Raw genomic sequence first — 13,147 nt, forward strand, 5'->3', positions numbered from 1 at the left:
ATTATAAAATAACTTTTTGATATCAAAGTATAAAAAGAAAAAGAATATACCAAATCCTCTGTCTCTTAATTATTCTTTGTTTCAGGGTAAGAAGCAGATACATGGTTTTCTTCAACCAAGTTGCTACAAAATCCTGTATGACAGCAAAAATGTCAATGCTACGGAGAGATGCATTTCCCTTTGTAAGTATGTTACTTTCACCTGATGTTATCAACTACTGTACTGAACATTGTGTAAAATCCTGGCAAAGAATAGTCATTTACACACATTTCTTTGTTAGGTGTTTTTCGTTGCATGAAGAGTCATCGGCGATCTGCCCCTCGCCTGCCTTTGAAGGTGGGTGAAAGTTGGTGACTGCTGAAGTATCCACACGAGGAGGGATGAAGAAAGCAGCTGCCTGTTCCTCTGATCCTCAGGAGAGCTGGATAAGAGGTGCTAAGACACACAGCAGCCACTCCAAATGTGCAAAACTCCCTCGTTCTCATCACACACAGCAAGTACCACAATAAATGGGGACTGATGAGGCTTTAAAAAAGGAAAAAAAGAAAAAAAGAAAAAAAAAAAAAAACACCAAAAGAAAGAAAAGAAGAAGAGGAGTAATACTGTTACAAATAGCAGCATCATCCCCAGAGTACCACTGCAGCGAACTGTTGTTCTGGGAATGGCTCTGCTATTAGTACTAAAAACTGAGCAGTCTCACTAGATGCAGCTAACAGTTTTTAAACTGTCAAAGTGTTTCATATACAGTATCTCTGTTTCCCAATTCCATTTCCTCATTAACAAAGCCAGGAAAAAAAAAAAAAAGACTGCAGTAATTATTTCTCCTTCAGCTTTTTTTTTTTTTTTTTTTTTTTTTTTTTAAATTCTAATTACACTGGGTCCCCTCTCCCTGACTGTATACACCGGCACTGGGGGGAGAATTATGCAAGCCCTGGCTGAAGGATCAGGACCAGTGTCAGAGCAAGCACTGAGTCAATCTTTCTCCTACACAACAGGAGCACCAGAGATTCAAGCCTCTCCCTTGAACATGGGAACACAGATTGGAGGCAGTGCAGTGGTTCAGCATCCCTAACCATTTGTACTGGTTTTGGCTAGGATACAGTTAATTTTCTTTAGTAGCTGGTATGGGGCTCTGTTTTGAATTGGTGATGAAAACAGTGTTGATAACACAGGGGTGTTTTAGCTATTGCTGAGCAGCGCTTACACAGTGTCAAGGGCTCTTTCTCACATGCCCCACCAGTGAGGAGGCTGGGGGTGCACAAGGAGTTGGGAGGGGACACAGATGGGACAGCTGACCCCAACTGACCAAGGAGATATTCCATACTGTATGATGTCATGCTCAGCAATAAAACAGGGGTGGGGGTGTGTGTGTGTGTGTGTGCGTGTAAGTTGGTGGGGGCTACTGTTGCTTGGCGCACCAGTCAGTTGGTGGTGAGAAATCAGTTTCTTTCGCATCACTTGTTTTTCTTAGGGTTTTTTTACCCCTCAATCTTTGTTGTTTTTTCCTTCCTTTTTTTTTTTTTCCCCTTTTTGTAATTATTAAACTGCCCTTATCTCAATCCACAAGTTTTCTCGCTTTTACTCTTCTGATTCTCCCCCACACCCCTCTGAGTGGAGGAGTGAGCAAGCTTTGTGGTGATTTGCTGCCTATCGGGGCAGCACCACACCACCATTCCCAAGGCTCTGCTCCTTGCCAGTACCCTGCTTTCTCCCTCAGCCACACTCTTTTGCTGCTGAGGACAATGATAGTGGATGAGGTGTCAAGTGGATGCACATGGCCGGGCAGGTGAGGACCACTCGCCGCCCCATCCATGGCAAAGGAAACCAGTGCAGGGGTACATCAGCACCCCCATCGGCTCCCACCTTCCCACCCAGCTGCAGCAGCAGGTGTGCATGGGACAGCCACATACTTGCTGCCATATTTTTTGCATGAAGACTCCAGCCTTCTTAAGGCTTCTGTTAACACCAAAATGAAATAAGGATAAGGCCCCTTCATCAGCGCCTTCTCCAATCTTACCTTACTTTCTTGCTCCTCAACCACAAAAATGCCTGTTCTTTAGACACTCCTTTGTCACTTAGCATTTTACAGAGGAAGAAAGAGAGAAGGAAGAAATTGTTATTATTTTACAATTTCCATTACAATCAGTAAACACGTGCAAGGTGAAAGGCTGAGCAATGACAGCAGTACAGCTGCAGCTGCTGCCTGTGCCTCAGATCCCTGTTCAGGCTGCATTCACACAGGCTGTTGGTTTGACTTCCAAAGAAAATCCCATTTAAATAACTATGTACAAAAAAAAAAAAGCTCATTTGCACTGCACACACTAGATGTCATTTGATTCCATCAACTTGACAGACTTGCTGCATTGCACAGACACCTATGCAACGAACTGGCCATCTTTCTCTCACTAACACATACACATGATGAGCACCTGAAAATCCCTATCTCTCCTTTCTGGAATAAATGTATAGTATTAAAATATAAGCAACTCCCAGAATGTTTAGAAAGGTCTCAAGTCCAAAAACTGAACTGATAGATGATGCCTGGTTAGAAAAGTCTTAGGTGCTATTTCATTATTAGTCCGATTCTTGAGAGGGACAACAGAAATCCCAGTCTGCACTAACTGGATAAATTATCTTAATGGGAGTGATGTCTGTACACTCAAAATTGGATTTCATGCAAACAATTTTCACGGAGGCCAGCCAGGCGCTGTATGGTTTGATGCCTGTTTAATTGATTGAGCCACTTTTCATCTGGTAACTAAATAAGGAATAGTTCCACAATGACATTATTAATTCTCTCAACATCCTATTCATTTCTCTACTTTGCTGTCCTGCAAGTGCTCAGCCCTCTTCTCCACTCAATAAATAAATGTCTGGAAAGCAGAAAAATTGCCGTTGTTTGTGTGGACTGCCAGAGGATCCAGGGACCACAGCAGAAGTGCTCTCTGGTATCCTCATTTGAATGTGGGAACATTTCTTTCCGCCTCAGCGTGCACAAGGCAGGGTGCGCCCGAAAGCAGCCCCCCTTCAAGAGCAGATGTAAGACAAGACTTTTGCTCGGTCTCCAGTTGCCATTGGGAAAGTGCAGATAGCCCCGTTTCAGCCTGTGCCTCCAGTTCTGCCATCTTCCCCTGCCCTTGCTTCTGCCTGCTGGGGCCTCTTGCCCCAGGAAAAGGGAGAGGAAAGGAGAGGGGTCACAAAGGACATCTTCAGGGAACAACAAGACAACCCTGCGAGCATGCCTCAGCCTGAGCCGAGCCCTCCATCCTATCCCGTGCGGGGCAGTTACCAGTCATTCACTTCCACTTACAGTCACTGTACATATCCTCTGCTTCCCTGCCTCCAGGTATGGTTAGCTAAGTTCTTAGTCTCCAGGCAAAAGATGTGACAGAAAGCATTAGATTTCAACAGAAAACTCTCTTGATTGAGTTTATTGTGAATCTTTCAAAAGTTTTTGGAGGAACAGTCATACAACCAAAAGAACCGACCTCTTGTAACACAGAATATCCTCAATTTACCCTTAGCTTTGGAAACGTCTTTCTAGGAAAGTTATAGATCTGAGCTTAAAAAATGCACACTGTTCAAGAAAAAGAAATGGTTTATTTTATTTTTTGTTCATACCCCAGTTTTATTTAAACAGGGTCTTACAATAATACTCTTGCTTTGAAATGCTAGGTACTTAGCTCAGCCATGCAAAATAATTTAAAGAAACATTATTATAATGATACAATCTTTTAATAGTATTTCGTTCAATCAACAGCAAAAACTAAATCTAAGATCCCAGTATTATTAGATGCATAAATCTGCGCCTGTCATGCTCTAAGCTCCAGCTCGATATGCAGAATTTTTCACTATCAGGATTTTCTAAGACCTGAAAAAGAAGCATTTTTCTCTTCAAATTTTGATATCATAAGGAAGGCATGTGATTTTTTAAAATGTGCTAGATTTTGCTCCTCCTTTCAATAGTGAAAATCTAGAGTAACCTGAAGTGAGTTTCATCATCCAGTACTGTCAAAGGAGCTGGGAGCAGAATGTACCCAGTTCTGTATGTTACCTTGTCTCATCACTGAAGATTTTTTAGCATTTTTGTACTTGTCTGTTTTGCAAACATGTATTTTTCTGGTTTTGTTTACAAATGAAATTTGAGTTTGTAATTGTTGTTTACCCATTTAGATTCCAGCATTATCACTGATGGTATCTGCACTACACCAGAAGTCACATGGTTGGTCAAGGGTAGAGAAGCTGAAAGATAATTTTGTTTTTCCCACAAACTCACAAAAATATATAAGAAAAAGAAAAGATCACTGGGAACTGAAAACCTGAAAACTACAAAGTTTTCCAACTGTGATTAATGAGAGGTCTGGGTTGGAGCCTGTAATAATGACAAGAGGTTAGTGAACAATAGGGGAATGAGTTTATGAAGTAGAAAAGTAACTCTTCTGGTGTATTTCTCAAGCTGCACATGCCACATATAATAATAAACAACTAAACTAAGTAAGAATGTTGCCTTTCTAATCACAAGAATGACAGGTAGCTTCACAGTATCTCATGCCCCATATTTGTTCATCATCATTACACCTTCACCATGAGATTTAACTTTTCTCTGACACCAACCAGTCTCCTGAATGTATCTATATTCTTCACTTCACATGACTTGTCTTTCTCAATAATCCAGTCCCTGAAGTCCAACTAGCAGCCTGTGGCTCAGGTACAGTCCATAGAAGTTTTCCATCCATATAATAAAATATAATAAAAATACCTGCTGTATTTTTCCTAGACAAGGAGACTCAGGCCACAAACACTTTCCAAACATCAAGAATGCTCCCCCTATAACTACCAAAGAATGATAGAGAGAGCTAGGGTGTAAAAGCATTTGCCTTTTCTGTCTACATGTTTCCAGCTGGGTCACATAATGTTTGGGAGGCAAAAGATTTCCATGGTGTCTAGACTATCCTAAACCATGGTGATAGCCCAAGAGACAGATCTGTGTACAGAAACAGATCCATAAGCTCCTAATTCTTAGTGGTTTTCGATAGCAACTCCTTGTCATATACTTTAGTTATATGTAGCAAAGAAATAAATATAAATTATGTTCCTGCACAACAAGTGCAGTCTCAGGTTTGGCTGCATTTAAGTCAGTTTTTGCGGCTGTATTCTAATTTGGACAAGTGAGTCACTAACTTAAACTCTTTTGTTTGCTAACCTATGGACTAGAATGAAAAAGGATAACTCAAATTGAAGACCAAATTCTGGTTTTGGTAAGAGAACTCTGAAATAAGTCAAGATTAGAATGTGACCTGTGGGTTGTTTTTTTATTTTATTTAAATAACACCTTACTTACAATTGCATTCAACCATACTGATGTAGAATTGCCACCTTTCCTTCCCTTTGTTTCATCTTTCCTCTTCCTAACTCTCAGTCAGGATAATTCCACCTTCTAGCTGATGTCTTAATAAAACACAACTCTGTCATTTGAAATGTATTTCTCATTCCAAGCAGATGCTTCTAGTTTCAGCAATTTTACCAGTAAGTCTGGAATCTTCATAAAACTGGCTGTAAAACACTTTTCCTCCTTGTTTTCCTTTTAGTTATAGGTAGCATTTGGAAAAGCTGAACAATTTTAACAAATTTGGATAGCCAAATACCCCTCAAATGTCACTGCTTGAATACTGATCTCTTTAAGCTCTTATATGCATCCTCTCTATCTATTCTGCTCTTAAGCAAATTCTTCAGCAATGCTTCCCAACAACCATGCTATAACCAATCCCATTACGTTAATGAAAATCCTGCCTTTTTGTAACTTTTGGAAGTCTCTGAAGCCCTTCAAAAAGACAGATCAACATTTCATTTGCTTCATTTTGCAGTAAAAATGCTAAACCCGTATCTTGAATTGTTCATGCTCCTTCTCCTTTAATTTTTTCTCTTCCTGTTTAATTTCTGCTCCTTTTCTTGCTCTCTAAGTCAAATCATACAACAAGACTCAGATTACGGGAGTACTCAGATTGCACTCACACCAGCTTTATTTTATGAGGGAAACCGATTGTTTGTATAATAGTACCCAGTTGCTTGCCTTCATCACCTCTCTTTTACACATGACCCTTATCGGGACTCATCATGTGCACCAGAGCCACCATCTAACCCCTGTACCAACTGTAAGAGCTAGTAAAAAAAATCACTGCAGTCACCTGTTTGGTGTTCAGGCTCAGGTGACAAGAAATGGGTGAGGTCTACATTGTTCCCATTAGTGGAGGAAGGGATCTGTTAACTAGCACTTGTTCTGATCTACAATGCTGAAATCTCCCAAGCTGAGATCTGGACTGGTGGCACTACAGGATTTGCCAAAAGTTGTACTGTGTTTAGCTTCATTCTTCTGACTCTTGGTCACTGACAGCCTTCCAATTATTAGTCTCTCCTGCAACACTGTGCCACTCTCCTCCCAGTTTTTTCCTTACCAAGACAATTTTCAGCCCATCATCATCATCTATCTCTCTGAGCAAATCTACTTGTCTCTTCAATCCAGCTGTGAATTTTGCTAACAGTAGTCACAGAAAAAAAATATATATAGCAGCAACCTTTGTAATCTTAAATATTTCTCTATATGTACAATAGCTTACAATACACCAGTCCCATCTGCACTGTGCAGATGCCTGGACCACTCAGCACTTACTTTCCAGACAAACTATACCTTTTTCATTCCTGGCTTACTTGTTTTCTTTCTCACCTTTGTAATACTTCACTTCTGGTCTCCTATAAATAATGTATTTTTTATAACTCTTGCAGATAAAACCTTTGTGCAGTTGCTAAGCTTGTTTTTCAAAATCACCCTAATCTGCAATTGATACTTGTTCTTTTTCACAGCAAAACTTAGTCACTCAAAAATGGTTTCAATTCCCCAGCTTCGGAATGACAATAAAACCCCCTATAATGTCTGTTTTCTTCCACACCATTACCTGAAAGACTGAAAGTTTAAAATTACATTGAATTCACTCGTCCTTAACGTCATGCAAGTACCTTTAAGTTTTTCCTGAGTTCCTGTCTGCAGAAAAACCCCTACAGATTGGCACAATTTATTAACCTCTGTTTACTGATTCAGCAATAGAAGTAAGGGTTCAGATTCCTAATTCCTACATTGAAATAAATTAATAGATTTACTCTCAGTTACAGCACTTTAACACAAATCACAAAGCCTGACCTGAGTATGTAGCATCTCAGGAGAATCTATATACACAAAAAAATCAAAAGATGAGCTGGCTTTCCTCCAAGAGGGAAGTTAAGTGCCAAAAGAACAGGCAATATTACCCACATTAACATGTTTATAGCTTTTTATAGTCTCAGATGTGCCCAGAATCTGCTGTGTATAGCTAAGAAAATACACAGAAATCAGTTTTGGCCCTCTGATTCTGGATCTATTTCTAGCCCGCTCTCAGTTCCAGTTCTGTTCAAATACACTTAGAGCTACTCAGATCTTACATTTTCTGGCCTAAGACCTAAGGGAACAACTGCTAGTCAAGGGCAACCTCAGCACAGCAGAGTCTCCTCATTCACAGACCCCCCCTTGTAATTCTCTCTGTGAGGGGAGGGACGTTGGCCTGAAATCGGGTATGTTGATCCTACATCTCTAACACTAATGCCATCTCACATGAGGGCTACTTTCTGTGCTGCTGGGGCAAAGCAACATGCCCAGACCCTGGTGAAGGAACCCACCCCAAGAAAGAAATCACTCACCAGTGTTGGGACCTACAGAGCACAGTCACCTCTCAAAGCTTTTCACAGACCATGAGGGTGTCCATAGTTTTCACCATTCAGCTCAGTTCCATATATCAGAGATAACAAACTGTGGCCTGGAGTACCTGAGACATGCAAAAGGAACCATTGGACTAATTACTTTTCATATGTTTGCTTGAAGATGAAAATCAACAGTTGTGTTTTACCCAAGCAGATGTCAGAAGCAGAGAAGAACCCCGGATAAGAATAATTAGAAGACAGACTGGTCCAACTCCTCAGCAGAAGAGGTTGCATGTCTCTAGAGCACAGCCACTGTGGGCTCTCACAGTAAGCCACACTACACTTACTTAAAATTACAAGAGTAAAACCATTTATTAATTTGTTTTAATTAGTTCTTTATCACCATGGAAAATAGTTACTGTTACATTCTCTTTTATTCAAAAACTATGTTCACAACTTCTGAAAACATGTTGTTACTTCATCCTCACACAGAAGTTTGACTTGTAATAAAGAAAGCAGAGACTTTTGAAGACTCTGTAGTCGTTTGAAAAATGAAACAAAATTATCTGAATTCTAAACTGGCATAATCTCCGAATATAAAATTCCTAATTTTAAACTTGATAAAGTTTTAGATAACTTGAGACCATCCAAGAAGACCTATTATCGCCTACTGTGCACACAGCATAAAAGTGGCTTTCAGCTGAAAAGCAAAACCATCAAATTCAGATAGAAAAGGACTGTCCTGTGAGAGGGGCACAGCCTTCCTCTACAGTGTGGGCAAAGGCAGAGAAGGGTTCATTATAGCAGTCTATAAATATACTTCTAATCACAAACATCATGATGGCAATAAGGCTTGAGAAGTTAAACCAGTGTGTCTGCCATTCAGTCCTTCCTTTCTCCTGGACAACCCAGCAGGAGTCCTAATTAGACAACTCTAGTTAGCATAAGCCTGTGCAGGAAATGACATAAGATGATCTAATGTTTCATGGCTGTGTGACAATAATAACTTTCAGTCATCCAGAATCTGGATTTTAACAGATCTGCAAACAAAGTTCTCTGTACTCCTTAACTCTCTAAAGCACCTACTCCCCCAGCCAATTTTAACAGAGCGTGGACTTTCACCACCACTATTCAGGCTAATCTCTATTATATTCAGTGGAAGTAAACGGGCTCTTCAAGAGGGTTATTTCTGAGGAATAACATTTAATTTACAACAGTTTACAGAACGAACCATTTAGGCTTTGCATGCTATATTCCACACCTAAGCTGTAACTATTCAACAAAAGTTGTAACAAAAGGTAGACTACCTTTGGTAACTTGGTACTCTGTGCTGATACTCACCGAAGTCAATGGGGAAAATCTGTATCCATTAAAGGCAATAAAATCCCCCTGCAGTGCAGACAGCCTTTCACTTGGTGAGCTTTGAAACAGTCCATGATTAGAAAGTCATGCAGCCCCAAAATCTGAAAACTAGGGTTCAGGACAGGCACAGAAGCCATGTACCCATTACTACTGAACACAATTCAATAAAATTGCAGGAGAACGCACCTTTGTAAATATTTTTCCAGAGAATAATAGAAAATTCTTACAAGCGATTCCAAGCCTTTTGATACTTAAATGGTATAAATTTGAAGTAACTCCACTGGAATTCATAGAGCTCCAGGGCTGTAAAATCTGTATCAGTGATCAGAGACTCTTATTTATTCATTTTTTGGCATATCCACTAAGTTTTCTTCATGTATCTGACTAGACTTCTAGGTGTAATTTAACCAAGAGAATAAGCATTATTTGAATTCATAGACTAAATGATTACATGTCCTGGGAAATACTTCTAGCAGGTGCACTTTCATCTAAAGTAGATTTAGCTGGGGCATCGTTGCTAAGATTGTTGGCACCTGGCTCTTTATTGTATAACGATCTAGTAAGTTATGGCAAAAGAGTGAATCGGTTTTGGAGCAGACAACATGCATTAGACTCTGGGTATGTGTAAACCCAACATATCCAGCTGCATTCTAGGCATTAAAGAGTTATATATACCCAGTGGAAGTGTACCATGGTTCTGGCAGAAGTTCAAGAATCTCTGAACTTATATAACCCCCAGAAGACTTGTTTAATAACCGAAGTGGGAAGAAAAAGTTTAGCATATCAGTCATTTTTTGTTCTTATATAACAAGGCCTTATTTTAAGCAATGAAACTGAACTTTCACTATGAAAGCCCTAAATTACCTTTCAAAGATGAAACTTGCAGAAAACCCATGCTGAAACAATTCCAGGAAGAAATTGGTCTAAAAGGCAAAACAGAAAGTTAATGAGTTAAAGAAAGAGAAAAATACATAGTAATGGATATAATATCAAATGTATACAAGAAGGGACATAAACCCAAGACTAAATCAAAGACTGTAAAACTGATAGCAAACAGAAAACAATTAAATACAAGAGAGTGAAATAATTAATTTGTGCATCCAATAAGTTAACAAGTACTTGTTATAAACTCTCCATTCCCAGTATGTCAATTGAAATGAACACATTTTGTGCTGAAAACTCATGCCACTTCCAATATCCTCTTTATTTCAGAAAAGTTAGTAGAGCAGATGCAGCACAGGTTCTGATATGACTTACTCTGTTTTGACTTTGTATTTTACCAGACTCAAGTGGGTTTGAGAACAGAATCAGCACTTGTTGCTGAAGTGGTAAATCTGCACAGCGGGCACTTCACACCTGAGATAGAAACTGATTAATTTCACAAGAGACTGATTAATTTCACAAAAGACAGATTAATTTCACAAGATACATCCACAACTATACAAAACCAAGCACTGTTTTGTAGGAGATTTCACCGATCTCTTACTCAAACATCCTGGGAGTCTTTGGCACCTGGCAGTGGTCATGGGCAGGGATCCATGTGGATTCAGCTCCTTTAAGTTCAACTTGTTTGCTGCTTCTTTCTTCTGGACAGCTTTTAACTCCCTTCTCAGTTCTTTTTCTGAGGCTTACTTCAGCAGTTGCTTTTCCTCTTTCAGCTGTTATATCACTTTATCTTTCTTAAGGACATTTTCCCCAGATTTCCTGTTCGGTTCCCTGTGTCACATAACAGCACATGTCAGCACCTATGCTTGACATTGCAAGAGAAAAATGCTCAAGAAGAAGTTATTCTGCTAACTATAGCCCATGTCAGCTACCATCTGTTTGTCCCACCTTCTTTGAAGGCCCTCTTGTAATAAATGAGACCATTATCAGCATCAAGGCCTGGCATGGCACATGTCTGTGCCACTTAAGGCTTACTGGGTGGTGGCCAGTAATGGAGCCAATACTTCTTGGTGGCCAAGACAGAGGCCTTGTCTTTGACTAAGACATGAGTCACCTATCCAGTCCTTGGTCTGTGTGACAGACTGTCTCTTTGGTGCTTTGCTTGCCTCAACCAGTAGTGAGCCATTTTTACACCTGTAAACACATTAGCACTATTAGCACTGTTAGTTGGTCCACAATGAGATCCTACAATGATGCATTTAAGATTCCAGCAGCTGCACGTGACCACCCAAAGAAAATTCCAGCTGTGATATTCTTCCTTCTTTCAATTCATTCCAGTATCTGCTATTCTGATATACAATTATCAAAGCCATTCTGGGTGCTTCCATTGCATTTGTAATAATTATTGAAAATTTGAATGTTCTAATATTTCTTTTATGTGCGACAATTTCTTATCAGTTGCATTTGGGGTTATATTTTCATACTGGCTACAGTATTTAACGAGTAATCAACTAGAAAACACAGGTGGTTTATACAAAAAAAGATGGCATCCAATAACAGCTACACTGGAGTCAGTAAACACAGTTTGATTGGAGATGTCATTAATTAAATCATATTCACACATTGTTCTGAAAACACACACATCCTTTTCATGCATAAGCTGATGCTATTTACTTTTACTTTTGCAGAGTGATCTTAAAATGATACACCAGGCAATCACTTAACTGAGGACTTGATCTTGGATAAAAGTGAATAGTTTCCATCAAGTTTGTACTTGCCACTGTTCATCCATAGCTGAATGCAACACAATCTTTCTGATCTCAGTGGGGAGGACTGTCTCTATCTCAGTGCATCTGCTGCAAGTGCCATATGCAATCAAGAACAAGGGAGTGTATATATACATTTTCTTTTCACTTTCTAATAATTTCACTAACACTTGATCATTTTGTTGGTTTTTTTTTTTCTTTCCAGAGAGGCAACACATCTCCTGACAACCATTGTTCCAGTACTATAGCTTGGCTATTGTTCAGTTAGGAGAACATAGAGGTCTTGTACAAATCTGCAGACTCCAGCTAACTGGAGGCTCCAGCATTCATGCTATCAACTTCCCTGAGGTTCCCAGTCCCTGCTCTTCTCAATGCCACAGACAGCAAGTAGGATCAGACATACTCATATATGAAGTAGCTGTAAAGCCAAGTCAACTATCCTGTGTCTAAGGTAGACAGACAAGGTGTGTCATGTAGCCTGAGTGTTGAACATTGGACAAGTTTAAGGGTTTTTTTAATTTTAATTTCATCATGTATTTTTTTGTTTTCATTATGCCTTTTATATATATATTATATATTTTAAATATGTGCTGGATGCTGACTCCTTTGACAGAGTGTCTTTCTAACAGGGAATGATTACTTTTCCCTCAAAACTTCTCACAGGTGTGTAAGTGCACACAGGTGCATCTTATACTCAGTGCTTATATCTACCAGCAACCAAAGGAAACCCTGAAACCACAAATTTGAAAGTACTTGTACTCAAACAAGGACAATGTGAGGTTTATCATTTTCTCAGTCACAACCAGGCTCCATTTTTATTATTCTGCAAAACAAAAGTCAAATCCTCAGCTTGATTAATATCTTTTCCATGCATATAAATTTGAAAAAAATAACATTTTTTCCTAGTATTTCTTTCCTTTCTCACTATTAGCTTGTGGGACTGACCTACTTGGTATTTCAAAGAGGTCTCATCCTCTGAAGTCTCAGCATGGGGTTTTTTCTTTGGCGCTCTGTTACTCAGTCTCCAATATTTCATTCTACCAGGTGCAACAAGCATGTTACTTTATCCATCTTTTGAACATTTGCTTCTAATGTATGTCTGGCTACCTGGTGGTGTGTAGCTGACACTGTCTTTAACATGCCTTGAATCCATCTGTCTGTTGGACCATATGGTTGTAATTTATTTGGCAGCCACGCTCCTAATCACAAATGGAGCATCCTCAAGTCTCTTCTATTCCAGGAGATGCAGCAGTTCCCCATTTCAGCATTAGGATTATTGGGAGATTAATTTCTCAGGCTTTGTCTTGTTGTTCTACAACTTCTCTCAGAGCCACCTTCAGTGTTCAGCAGTCCTCCCTAGGGATGTCCAGCAATGCGAAGCCTTTGTGCAAACCCTAATGCCAGATGCA

The 13,147-nt window shown here is 39.6% G+C and overlaps 1 long non-coding RNA gene across 1 annotated transcript; it reads right to left on the reverse strand.

Annotated features, from left to right (window-relative positions):
- Positions 1–250: 250 nt before the first annotated feature.
- LOC113476356 lies at positions 251–10,779 on the reverse strand. Its single transcript, XR_003397714.1, has 4 exons — positions 10,574–10,779; positions 10,345–10,443; positions 9,952–10,010; positions 251–525 (listed from the first exon to the last, which is right to left on the reverse strand). It is a non-coding gene; the product is annotated as an uncharacterized LOC113476356 (long non-coding RNA).
- Positions 10,780–13,147: the final 2,368 nt, after the last annotated feature.

The sequence above is a fragment of the Athene cunicularia genome (genome assembly GCF_003259725.1).
Source record: "Athene cunicularia isolate RWA chromosome 2 unlocalized genomic scaffold, athCun1 chr2_part1, whole genome shotgun sequence".
Lineage (NCBI taxonomy): Eukaryota > Metazoa > Chordata > Aves > Strigiformes > Strigidae > Athene > Athene cunicularia.